The sequence below is a fragment of the Glycine max genome, chromosome 5 (genome assembly GCF_000004515.6).
Source record: "Glycine max cultivar Williams 82 chromosome 5, Glycine_max_v4.0, whole genome shotgun sequence".
Taxonomy (NCBI): Eukaryota; Viridiplantae; Streptophyta; class Magnoliopsida; order Fabales; family Fabaceae; genus Glycine; species Glycine max.
The window spans coordinates 32972785-32984059 of NC_038241.2; the positions used below are offsets into that span (position 1 = coordinate 32972785).

At 29.7% G+C, this 11275-nt stretch overlaps 1 long non-coding RNA gene across 5 annotated transcripts; it reads right to left on the bottom strand.

Annotated features, from left to right (window-relative positions):
- Positions 1–6432: 6432 nt before the first annotated feature.
- On the bottom strand, positions 6433–8322 carry LOC102659756 (uncharacterized). 5 transcript variants are annotated; one of them, XR_001388436.3, is made up of 4 exons: positions 7997–8322; positions 7597–7761; positions 6891–7518; positions 6433–6810 (listed from the first exon to the last, which is right to left on the bottom strand). It is a non-coding gene; the product is annotated as an uncharacterized lncRNA (long non-coding RNA). The 5 variants fall into 5 exon arrangements; XR_005891507.1 differs by having other exon boundaries at positions 7597–7907; XR_001388437.3 differs by having other exon boundaries at positions 6891–7304; positions 7393–7518; positions 7597–8322.
- Between the last annotated feature and the right edge of the window lie 2953 nt (positions 8323–11275).

Here is an 11275-nt window from a genome sequence, read left to right on the forward strand (position 1 = left end):
TTAATTTGTCTTCTCTGAAAATGGCCATTTAATATGATTATACTGACCTAGCTAGGTATATTCTATAATGGTTTATAATGTAGAAATATATTCTAGTCAGCAGCAAATACATGTCTAGCTATACCAGCTAAAAGATGGTTTGAATAAGAAAATGCTTTTTTTTATTGTAGTAACCTTACTGTTTTCAACACTTATACAAATATAAAAAATAAATTTTGGCATGAATTGAGTAAACACTTCTAACTCATTTCAGAGTAGAAATTTTCGTTTTATCCATTAAAAAGAATTCTGGTGTGTAATGCTAAAGTAAAGTCTTTACCAAGTGACAATTCCTAGTTCAACTCTTGTTGATGAACGCGTTAGGTGTTAAAACTGCTTTCTATAAAGGACACATTTGAAAAATTAAAAAAGAAGCTATATATCATTGTATTAAGGGTTTTGTTGTTTTGGTCATGCAAGTATTTGTTTTGAAGTTTGGTAATTCATATGTAATGATATAAAAATAAAGTGATTTTTAATTAATTTATTTTTTATTAAGTTGTAAGATCACAAACACTAGTGTCATAAGATTGCCTACAACCAAATATAAACTTGAGTAATAACTGAGAATTTAAACAAAACAACTCATTTTACGACAGAAGATTTTTGTGTTTAGAAGAAATGTGACAAAATATTTCCGTAAATAAAAGTAGAACTTACATAGCACATTCTTAAAAAAAAAAAAATCTATTCATTCTTCTGTCTATCTAGTTTTTATTTCATCCATCCATAGGAGTTGATAGCAATATTAAGGGATTTATAACCGTTACACATCCTGTCCAAACAATTAAATGGGAATTCTTTGACCGGCGTCTCTAGTTCTTGAAATAAAAGAAAAAGGATAAAAATTTCCGAATCTCAGCATGTACATTTTTTTATTTGTCGTAATATGTTTTTTTTTATTTGTTCAGCATGTACATTCTAACACCATACCAAAATTATTGACAAGAAAAAAAAAAGAAATTCAAATCTATCTTTTTAGTGTGAATGCTGCATAACTTACTCGGTCACAGAAATAACTTCATTTAAATCTATTAGTGATAAATCTCAACTTGACAATTTTTTTCCGTGGATAAGAACGTTGAGCTTTGAATGCCCTTACTGAATGTAAGTTAACAAATGCTTAATTTTGGGTTCAAACCATTACTTTTCAGAAAAACAAGGCACATACAATTTTTTATTCGTTTCTTTATAATATATCTCAAATTAGTTATATAAATAAATAGTATTATGTGAGTCTGAAATCTCCAGGACAACAATAACAGAGAGAAAAACTCAACACAGATGTTGATGAATTTCCTTTGAATTGGCTCCAACTCTGGGATTTCTAGCAGGAAGTGAATGTGTAATCAAATTCTAATTAATGATCCCTGTCAGCACTCATAGTTTCTGTCAACTTGTCACATTTTTTATGAGTAGTATATGTTTATGTTTCTGAGCGGCATATCCGGATTAATGTTTTTTCTCGATTGATAGAAGGACGGATTCTATTGTTTTGAACCTTGCTCGCATAAAGTCGGATTTGAATTTCAATCCAACAATCAGGATGGATAGAAAGACATACCATCTGCCCTTTGATTCTCTGGCCGAGTTGGAATTGCATTTTTAGGGGGCAGAAGTTTTTACATTTACATGAGTAAGTGTAAAAACTTCTGCTGAGCAGTTCTGGAACAATTTCTACAGTCAGCTGTCGGGGATTGCTAAGTCTTTCACTTAGGGTTCTAATGTTGGTCAGTATCACGATGATGTTATAAGGTTGTTGTTGGATTCAAAGCTGAAAAGACAAGGTATTGGGTTTACCATGACAGAGTTTATTTATTTACAGAACCATATGGAAGATCTGACATTAGCTATTCGAGTAAAATCATAGGATTGAAAGCCGATTGCTACTTTCTTGCCTTGGGGCCACCAATTGCCTCTTATATGCTACATGACCAAAGTAACATTTGTTTAAAGCATGGTGAAGGAGAAAACGATTTGACAAAAAGTGTGAGCTTTACGTTAAGTAAAGCAAATAAATGATTCTTCTTCGTCACTTAGTAACGAAGTGGGGTATCAAATATATGAAAAGGCCATCATGTTGCCTTCCCAATGAACCAACTTTTATGTTGTAGTAATTGTTGCAAGCCAAGAAAATAGAGACTATTTTTATTTTGTTTTTCTCTTAATTTAGTTAAAGCAGCTCCCCTTTTATTTTTGTCAACTCTGGGAAAGAAAATTCCCCCAATTTGAGCGTAGAAATTCTGAACCCATATTGCAATAATGTGGTATAGAGCCCCTTAACTTTTGTTATAAGACAGAATCCCGTTTTGGAATTCAAGTGTCCCTAATCCCTATTCTAGATATGATTTAGGTTTTTGTTCACACAGGCAGATCTTATTTTCTCTGTACTCTGGATTCCCCTGTGAACCAATTTACAATATGTTCTTAAACTGTTCTAAATTACATTTCATATATTTTGAACTTACTCCCTTTGTCTTTTGGTCAATAGTCAAACAAACTATTAAGGAGATAGTATATGCATTGAAGTATAAAGAGATTTTATATGATAAGTGTACCGACTTTTATAATAGTCACCTTAAAATTGACATCTATTATGATTTTTAATTAGCTGATAACATAAAAAAATTTACACTTACCAAACATAAAATTAAACTCAAATATGTCATTTACAATAGTTACATGTGAGCCTTGTAACAGGAAAACAGGAGGATTGTTCTGAACTAAAAAAATTAATCTATACACATAAAGTTAGATAGTTTTAATGTGATCACCAATTTTTATTCAAATAATACCTTTTGACTGTGATCAATGAATCCAATTTCATTAGCATTTAAGAAATCTTCAGTTATTATACAAGATGCTTTAAAATTAGCAGTCTGATTGAATATTTAGAAATGATCAATCTTATTTATATAAATAGAGTTCTTTTATCCACTTCTTACGAGTTTTATTTTATTTTATTTTTGGTAAAAAGTTAGAATTATATTTGTGAGACTCTAAATAATTATTGGACCCAACTATAATAATTTGGGTTATTCACTATCTCTTCACATGTTTAGGCATCAATTGCTGACAAAGGGATGCTTATTTCACAGTAATACTAAAGGAAACAAAAATTTTGTTACCCTTTTTTTTCTCGTGATCTTTGTTACCTTTTTGTAATAAGAGAAGGTTGCCAATTCAAAAACACGAGGCTTTTTAGTTCTGTTATATTCCTAACAATGATGACATACAGACATTGGTACCATACCCTGGTAGTTAACATATGCTGACAATCACACACACTCACAAAACAAATAAATTAAAGAATATAAATCCAAACTCCATGCTTATGATCAATGTTTGTAGGATTTTCAATGCAACAAAAAAATTAAACCAATCGTCAAGAAATTGACCAAAATCATAAATACATGATTATTCTTCTGGACCTTCCAATAATTTCTCCATACAAAGACATATTTGCCAAAGTAATTTTTAACTTGTTTATATCAATCTATTTTCTAGGAGAGAAAAATTTCAAACAGATGAAAAAGGAAGTCAACTTGAGAATATAATCAATAATTGAAGTAGATAAAACAAAATAAAAGCAAGTATACATGAGAGGATTTTTATCATGTCCAAGATCAAAGATATATTATACCATGATTGAGTATGACAAACTTATAATGTGATACGTATGGAAAAAAAGCCATAAAGAGCGCAAACACTATCCAACAAGGGACTCTAAGTCTTACACGCCAAGGGAATTATCTTTTTATCATTTGAAAAGGCCATTCATGGTCACATTTTCATTGCAAAGATTCACAAAATGACATTGGAGAGAAAATATTGGGATTGGAGAGACAAAAAAAAAAGAAGAAAAAAAGAGGATATGGCTTTTGGGTCACAATCAATGATGAGAAAAAAAAAATCCCATTAGTGGGAAGTGATATGTCAGTCGGTCCCCGGCGTGCCATGGACGACAACTTGGTCTTACTCTTACTCCTTAACATATTTTGCATCAAAAGCCCCACACCCCCTTTAGGACCCCTCTCACTGAGAAAATATACTAAGTACTTTGAATAGATTTGAAATAAATCAGTTAAATATGTAATTTTATTGCAATACTTGTTGTGACCGTGTATATGTACAGTTCCACAAAGTTAATCAAGCATGTTAATTAACCTTGGTGGCACACTGGCACCAACTCAATCAATCAGGCTTCTCCAACTTCCATGCCAAATTTTCTATGCAATTACATAAAAGAGAAAGTAAAAGTGAATTATGAAAATAAAGTATTGAAAAAAAAGTGAATTTCCCTTCTTTTTTTTTCTCTCTTTCTCATAAAGTTCTCTTATTTGTTTATTCATGAACTGTTATAAAGCTTAGAAGGAAGAATTGTTCCAATTTACCCAGCAACATATAGGTATAGATGTGGAAATTAGTTTCCTAAAAAAAGTGACTATGCTCAACAAGAAACTTCCAATTAAGATTAATTTGGCAGAGAGTGGAATGCAACAAGAAGTAACCTCTGTATGAATATGTGACAGTCGCGACTCTTCCGTTTTATGCAATGACGCTTACCTTATGTTTACACAATTGCCTAAAGTTGAAGCATACTCATAGGCAACTTAAATTATTTATCCCATTAATAACTGACTAGTCTTTGAGACTTGCTCAATACATATTTGACCTATGATTTTATAAGCTTGTTACCTCCAATATCTTTTTTAACTCAACACTAGTACAAAAATTTAAAGGCTTTTAACGTCAATTTTTTTGACATTCTAAATAATTTAGCGAATAGCTAGATATATAATCAATTGATATAGAAAATCAATAATTTCTATATCGATTTCAAAATTAATATAAAAATTTATTTTTTACACTAGTTTAAAGATAATTAATTGATATAGAGGCATTCTACATCAATTCTAGTCACAATTGATATAAAAAAATCATTAAAAAAATCATTTTTTACATTAGCATTTGTTGTAACTAATATAGAAAGTCATTTTTTACATTGATTATCTCACACATTCAATGTAAAAAGTATATATATTTATTTTTTTAAAAAAAACATTGCATCCCTAATGTACTATACTAGTTTCCTGGATGTCGGGTTTTATTTGTCACTATTTTAAAATGTTGAAAAATATAATAAAAAATAAAAAATAATCATAGTAAAACTATACATTTAAATATTTAATATTAAATTATCTTTATTTTAAATTTGGACAATCATATTTTATATTTAAGTCAATTAGATTTTATTGAGTAAATGATCTTAGTTTTAGTTTTTTCTCAAAATAAATTAAAATACATCTACAATTAAAATTATAAAATCTATTAAAAAATAATAATACATTAATTTTTTTTAAAGATTAATCAAAATTAAATAAAATCAATAAGTAAAAATATTAATGTCGACACATAAAATATGTGGTAAATTCGTAACATATTGACCATTTATATATACATATTTTTTCCTTTATTTCTATATCTATTGAGATTATATTGTCCTTTTCTATTTTGTATTTTCTTTTTATTATCTCGTGCAGTAATCTCTCTTTTATGCATAAATTTTTTTGTTGATATCATTTTTTTTGGAAAAAATATAATAAAAAAATTTATTTCATTAATATTATTTCTATGTTTAAATATCTTTCATTTAATAAATTTGTCAAACATTTTCGTTTTTAATAATGAAATTAGTGATATTACAATAATAACAATGCCAATACTATTTTGATATTTAGACAATTTTAACATTGTTTAAACTTTTTTTGTTTAAAATTAGATCATCATTTAATTTTTTATAATAATGTTTGTAAATTGAATGACAATTCCCTATAATTACAGTACTAATTACATATAATTATGGAAAAACTCCAAACCTTGATAAGAATGAAAATAATAAAGGCACACATATATAAAGATGAGTTTATGGGTATATGTTATCACAAATTTCAAAATGTTTACCCATAATATGTACTCTATATTTGCATTCTTAAATTAAAAAAGTCATCCAAACACATCTGAATCATCTTTTGTTTCTCATCATATATACACAACATCCAATTCAAGGTCACCAATTCAAGGCATCAGCCCCCATACATGGTCCTAGCATGTATATATAAATGTATTTTTTTCATAAAATAAAATTAAAAATGAAATGTAATTACGTTGAATAGTAATTTTTGGGACATGTTTCAAGTTTATGTGTGAAATATGTGTAAAGCATGAAGAAATGAAATGAACAGTTTAAAACATATTATTTCTGCAACTCAATATCTAATAATATGGGCGTAGAGGGATAAATTAAATTCTGCTTCATTGTTTGAGTAATCTCACGTCAAGTCCAGCAAACTAATGGGTGCTTAATTCAGGAAGTCACATTTTGATGAAGCGTAGTCAAGAAAACTGAGATTTGGTATTTATTTATTTGCAGTAACTAAAGTCTTATAATTGACAAAAAAAACTAAAGTCTTATCTCTCTCTCCAGGGAAAGTATTGAAGAAGGATATAACAAAATATTGAAGACAAATTCTAAAAGCAATCAAAAGATCACAGTTCATTGTCATCATGATTCATGAGGTGAAAAATAATAATGACAATGTACAAAGAATAAGTGCTGCTTTTATCTTGTCTTCAAAATCTCTCTTTTGCGCAGAACTTGAGTCACTCAAACGGTGTAGTGCTGCTGAAATGTCTCAATGTCAAGTCCCTGGAGTTTCACAACAGACTTGATATGGCCCTTTAGTGTGTAAACTGTGAAGCTCCCTTAACCTGCAAACCAAATAGACTACACTCTGGATTGGACTCGGCGAAAAAACAAAGATAAAGATATCCTAGACAATGGACATTACCTTGCAACTTCAGCACATTTCCTAGCCTGTTCAAACAGTTCTCTATAGTTGTTTTCTTCATTCAAGATTTTGACTATTTCAAGAGGATTCAGACCATGTAAACTGTGTTGAGCTTCAGCTTGTGCTTCTCTCTCTCTCTCCCTCCTTTTCCATAATCCTTCTTTGAGGTGAAAGCAACCTGCATCACAACACTGAAAAACACTCAGATTGAGCAACAAATTTGGCAGAGATTAAGATGTTGCCCTGATCTCGATTATATTTCCATGCCTTGTCTGTTAATCCATATTGGATGATGAACTTGAATATATCCAACGGTATGTAGAAATTAAATGATGCTATAGAGCCAAATGGCACCTGCCTGACTCCATTCAATCCTTGCAAAGCCCCAATTCACATACACAGCTATGATCATGGCTATCTAAGAAATAATCCATAAAACAAAATATCAACAATCATTAATGTGTGGTTTCTATGCAAGAGTAAGAATATTAGGAAAACAAACCCATTTCAATGTAAGTCCAGCTCCTTGACTGTGTAGCAATGAAAGCCTGACTTACAATACTTGAAGATAAACAACTGCTATGAGCTCACGGTGGTTGTTCTTGATAGATCTCACGCCAAATATGTCCTGCCAGTATTTTCATGTATATAGAAGTTAAGCCTGAAAAATAATTCTGCAATTTTAAAGAAAATATGCTTATCTTACCGTGAAGAAATTCGATGTAAGAGCAGCGCCTAGAAGAAGACAACAGTCATAATAGCACGTCTTATGGTCTCGGCAATGTCATGCCTTGGTGGGTCAAATAGAGGCAACAAACCCACAAATTGCCACTGCCCTCTCTTTGCTTTTTCTGGCACTTTCTGAATCAAACTAATTTGCCACAAAAACCATCATTTGAAGAAGGGGTGTATTCACACAATCACAAGTTCAACTCATTTGTTTGAAACAACAAGGGATCAAAGGCCACAATCAACAAATTTATCAATGATGGAGTGATCCATATTCTATATGTCTTCCTGAAGATATGCTAACAAATTCTGTAAGAGCTAACATTGTACAGGGAAACAACAAATTAAATATCAACCATGTGTAGTGCACTAATTACCTGCACTAGTGCCCTTTTGCTTACTCTCAATGTTTTTGTTATGACTGTCTACTTGTCAACTGGATTAAAGCGTAGGAAATGTAATTATATATCTGGAATAGAGTAGTACCCAAAAGCCCAACCTTTACACTGACAAACCTAGTAGCGCAGCTCATACCACCTGCATCTGTGTCATACCAATATGAAGAACCAAATGGAAGTGAGATCAGATGAGAATCAACTTTTGTCTTACAAAAATATAAAACGTGACTGATCAATAAACAACAAAACAGCTTAATTAATCTATTAGGCAAGAAAGGAGATGGGGTGAGTATGTAACACCCAAGAATCACACCAAATGAGAGACATCTAAAGACTATACAGGTATGAAATTATACATGTAAGGATGACTTAAATGAATTAATTGATATTATTTATACTAACAAAGTTTATCTACTTTTCGGTAGCCCATTAAATAGATAATTCATAGTTAAACATGTTCGATTTAGAGCAATTATGAGATGGATGACTTTCTGAAAAATTTTCCGAAAGCATGTGAATGAGAACAAAATATACCAAAAAGTCTTATGTTAGTTTCCAACGAAGAGTTAAGTGAAGTGTGGTAGTATGCAAATCATCAAAAAATCTACAATGAGCAATGTTACATAGTACAACAAAGCTACATCATATATGAAAATTAAAATAATAGACAAAAATGACAGTACAACTCATGACAAATTTGATAGTTACTTTTTTTATTTTCGTTTTATAAAATAGGAACACCAATTACTTCCTTCAAGTTAACTCGATTTCCTTCTCTCTTTTGTTCTACATTTATTATATTATAAATCATTCACTTTGAGAAATGTTTATTCATGTTTGATAAATTTTTCGTAATTGCTTTAAATAGAAGATTTAAGATAGATGAGTGAATATAATTCATGTGAAAAAATTATAATAAAAGAAACATGGAACACATTAAAAGAAAGAAGTTAACTTAGAGGAAAGTGTTGGTGTTCATATTAGATGATCAAATGAAAATAAAAAAGAAGCAACCAAATTTTCTTTATGTGAGCCCATCTAACTAGAAAAGAGAAAGGTTCTTTGTCCCTTTGTTATTGTCTATGTGTTAACGTTTTAATTACATTAGAATTTACATTGGTCAAGTGTAACCCGAATCTTAACTGTAGTACTGAATCGAAACTCAAGTCGTCTCCTAAGGGAATAATACAAGGATGAATATTCAAATTAAAACATTTTGAATAAAGATATTTTTGTTAACGCGATAATAATTATAGATGGAAATAATAACGTTGAGATGTTAAGATTGTACTCGAAATCCCCCTATTTGCTGCAATTCCTCACACTTCTATGTCATTATATTGTTCATCTCCAATTCCTCACACTTCTATGTCATTATATTGTTCATCTCCAATTCACTAATGTATTATATCCTTAATCCCTTAGGTGATAGATCCTAAATCACTTGCATTGATTTTCAATCCCTTGACAAATCAAGACAAGCAATTAACATTATCGTTTGGGAATTAATGAGGCTTAACCAAAATTATTCTATCCCTATCAATAATCCTAAATAAGTATCTGATTCAGTTTGGATTTCAACAAGACTCGTTAAGGTGCACATCAATTCCTGGAATCATCTATGAAGTATGTAGGCTCACAAAACATTAAGTATAGAAGGCGAATAATAGACTCAAACAATATATTAATGTGAGAAAATTACATCAAATAGGGTTCAGTCCTTTCCTTTCTTAACTAAGAAAGAAACTAGTCATTCATGAAATACAAGAAGAGAGAAGAGAAAAGGGTTTTTCAGTAAAGGGTGGTGTGTAGAGGTTTTTTTGTTATTGCCTATGCCTCTTTATTTATAAAATCGTAGATGTATTTAATAGAGACAAATAATCTTCTTAATTTATAAAATAATATAATCTATACAAAGAAATGATCTCTTCAACTGATATAATCTGTTTTAATTGTTGTAATTATCTTTCAAATGATTTTCTTCATTTATCTTTGAGTTATATCTCCATAATTATCCCAATTTTGAATTAATTCAGTTTATGGATGCACTGTCTAGCTCACTCCTTACTTAAGCGAGGTGGTCCTTTGAGTATGTTGTTTTCTATCATCTGTTTGCTTAAGCGAGATATCTTCTATAAAATTTCATCTCCTCCTCTGTTTGAGTTGGCTTGAGTGGCCTATACCTTATAAAATTATCCTATTTTCTGTAAAAACTCACACAATCATATTAAAACTTCTAAAATTGTAATTCTTATTTAAGATATATTAAAAACTAAAAACATAACGAATTTGATTCAAAATAAGGTCTAAAGTATCAACTAAACGTCTTAAATTATATATGAAAATACGATAAATTTTACGAGGATTTTTAACTGATACAATGATAGTGTTTGAAGCCTTCGAACACATTGGTTAGAGCCATCGAGCATAGAAAAAATTTCATCTCACATTCCCATATCTTGTTAGTTTTTTTTTTCAAACTATCATTAACATTTCCTCTCACCAATATAATTAAGACTTGAGTTATTTTTTATCTATTTTTTTGTGGTATTTCATAAAATAGGAAAAAAATATTCTTCAATTATATTATAAAAAGATTATAGTTTTAGTGTTTTGGTCAAAGCCAAAACGGTTTTGTAACCAAAACGGGTTAGTATACTTTTAAAATTACTATATTAGATGCTTCAAGTTGGTATCGAATCTTTGATGTGTTGATTAACAATATTAATATGTTGATTATCTTTTGATGGAATTGCTAATTTTCTCAATTGCAAGTTAAGTGTTTGGCCTTCCCATTTGAGGTAATTTGAGGAAAGCGGAAACTTAGGTCCCTCTTTTGAGCCAAAACGGTTTTGTAATCAAAATGGGTTAGTATACTTTTAAAATTACTAAAGAAGTGCCTCATCTCAATCCCACCTCATTTTTCTTTTCATCTTTCTTCATTTCTCATCATATTATTTATCACATCTATTACCTTTTCTCATTCTCTTCCTTATATACTTCAAAAATGAAATGGAGGTTATCATTTTCTTTTTTTTAAAAATACACCATGATAGTTTCTTGCAATTAAGAAAGCCTGCAAAATACTTAAAGATGTTGTTAATAATAAATAGGTAGTGTTTATTTTTAATAATTGTTATCTTCAATCTTAAAAGAATTATTAAACTCATGAATTCAATATATATAAGTTTATTTATTTAATGTTATACCAAAAAATGAAAAAAAAAAGTAAAACATATTGAATGTCCATATAATTAT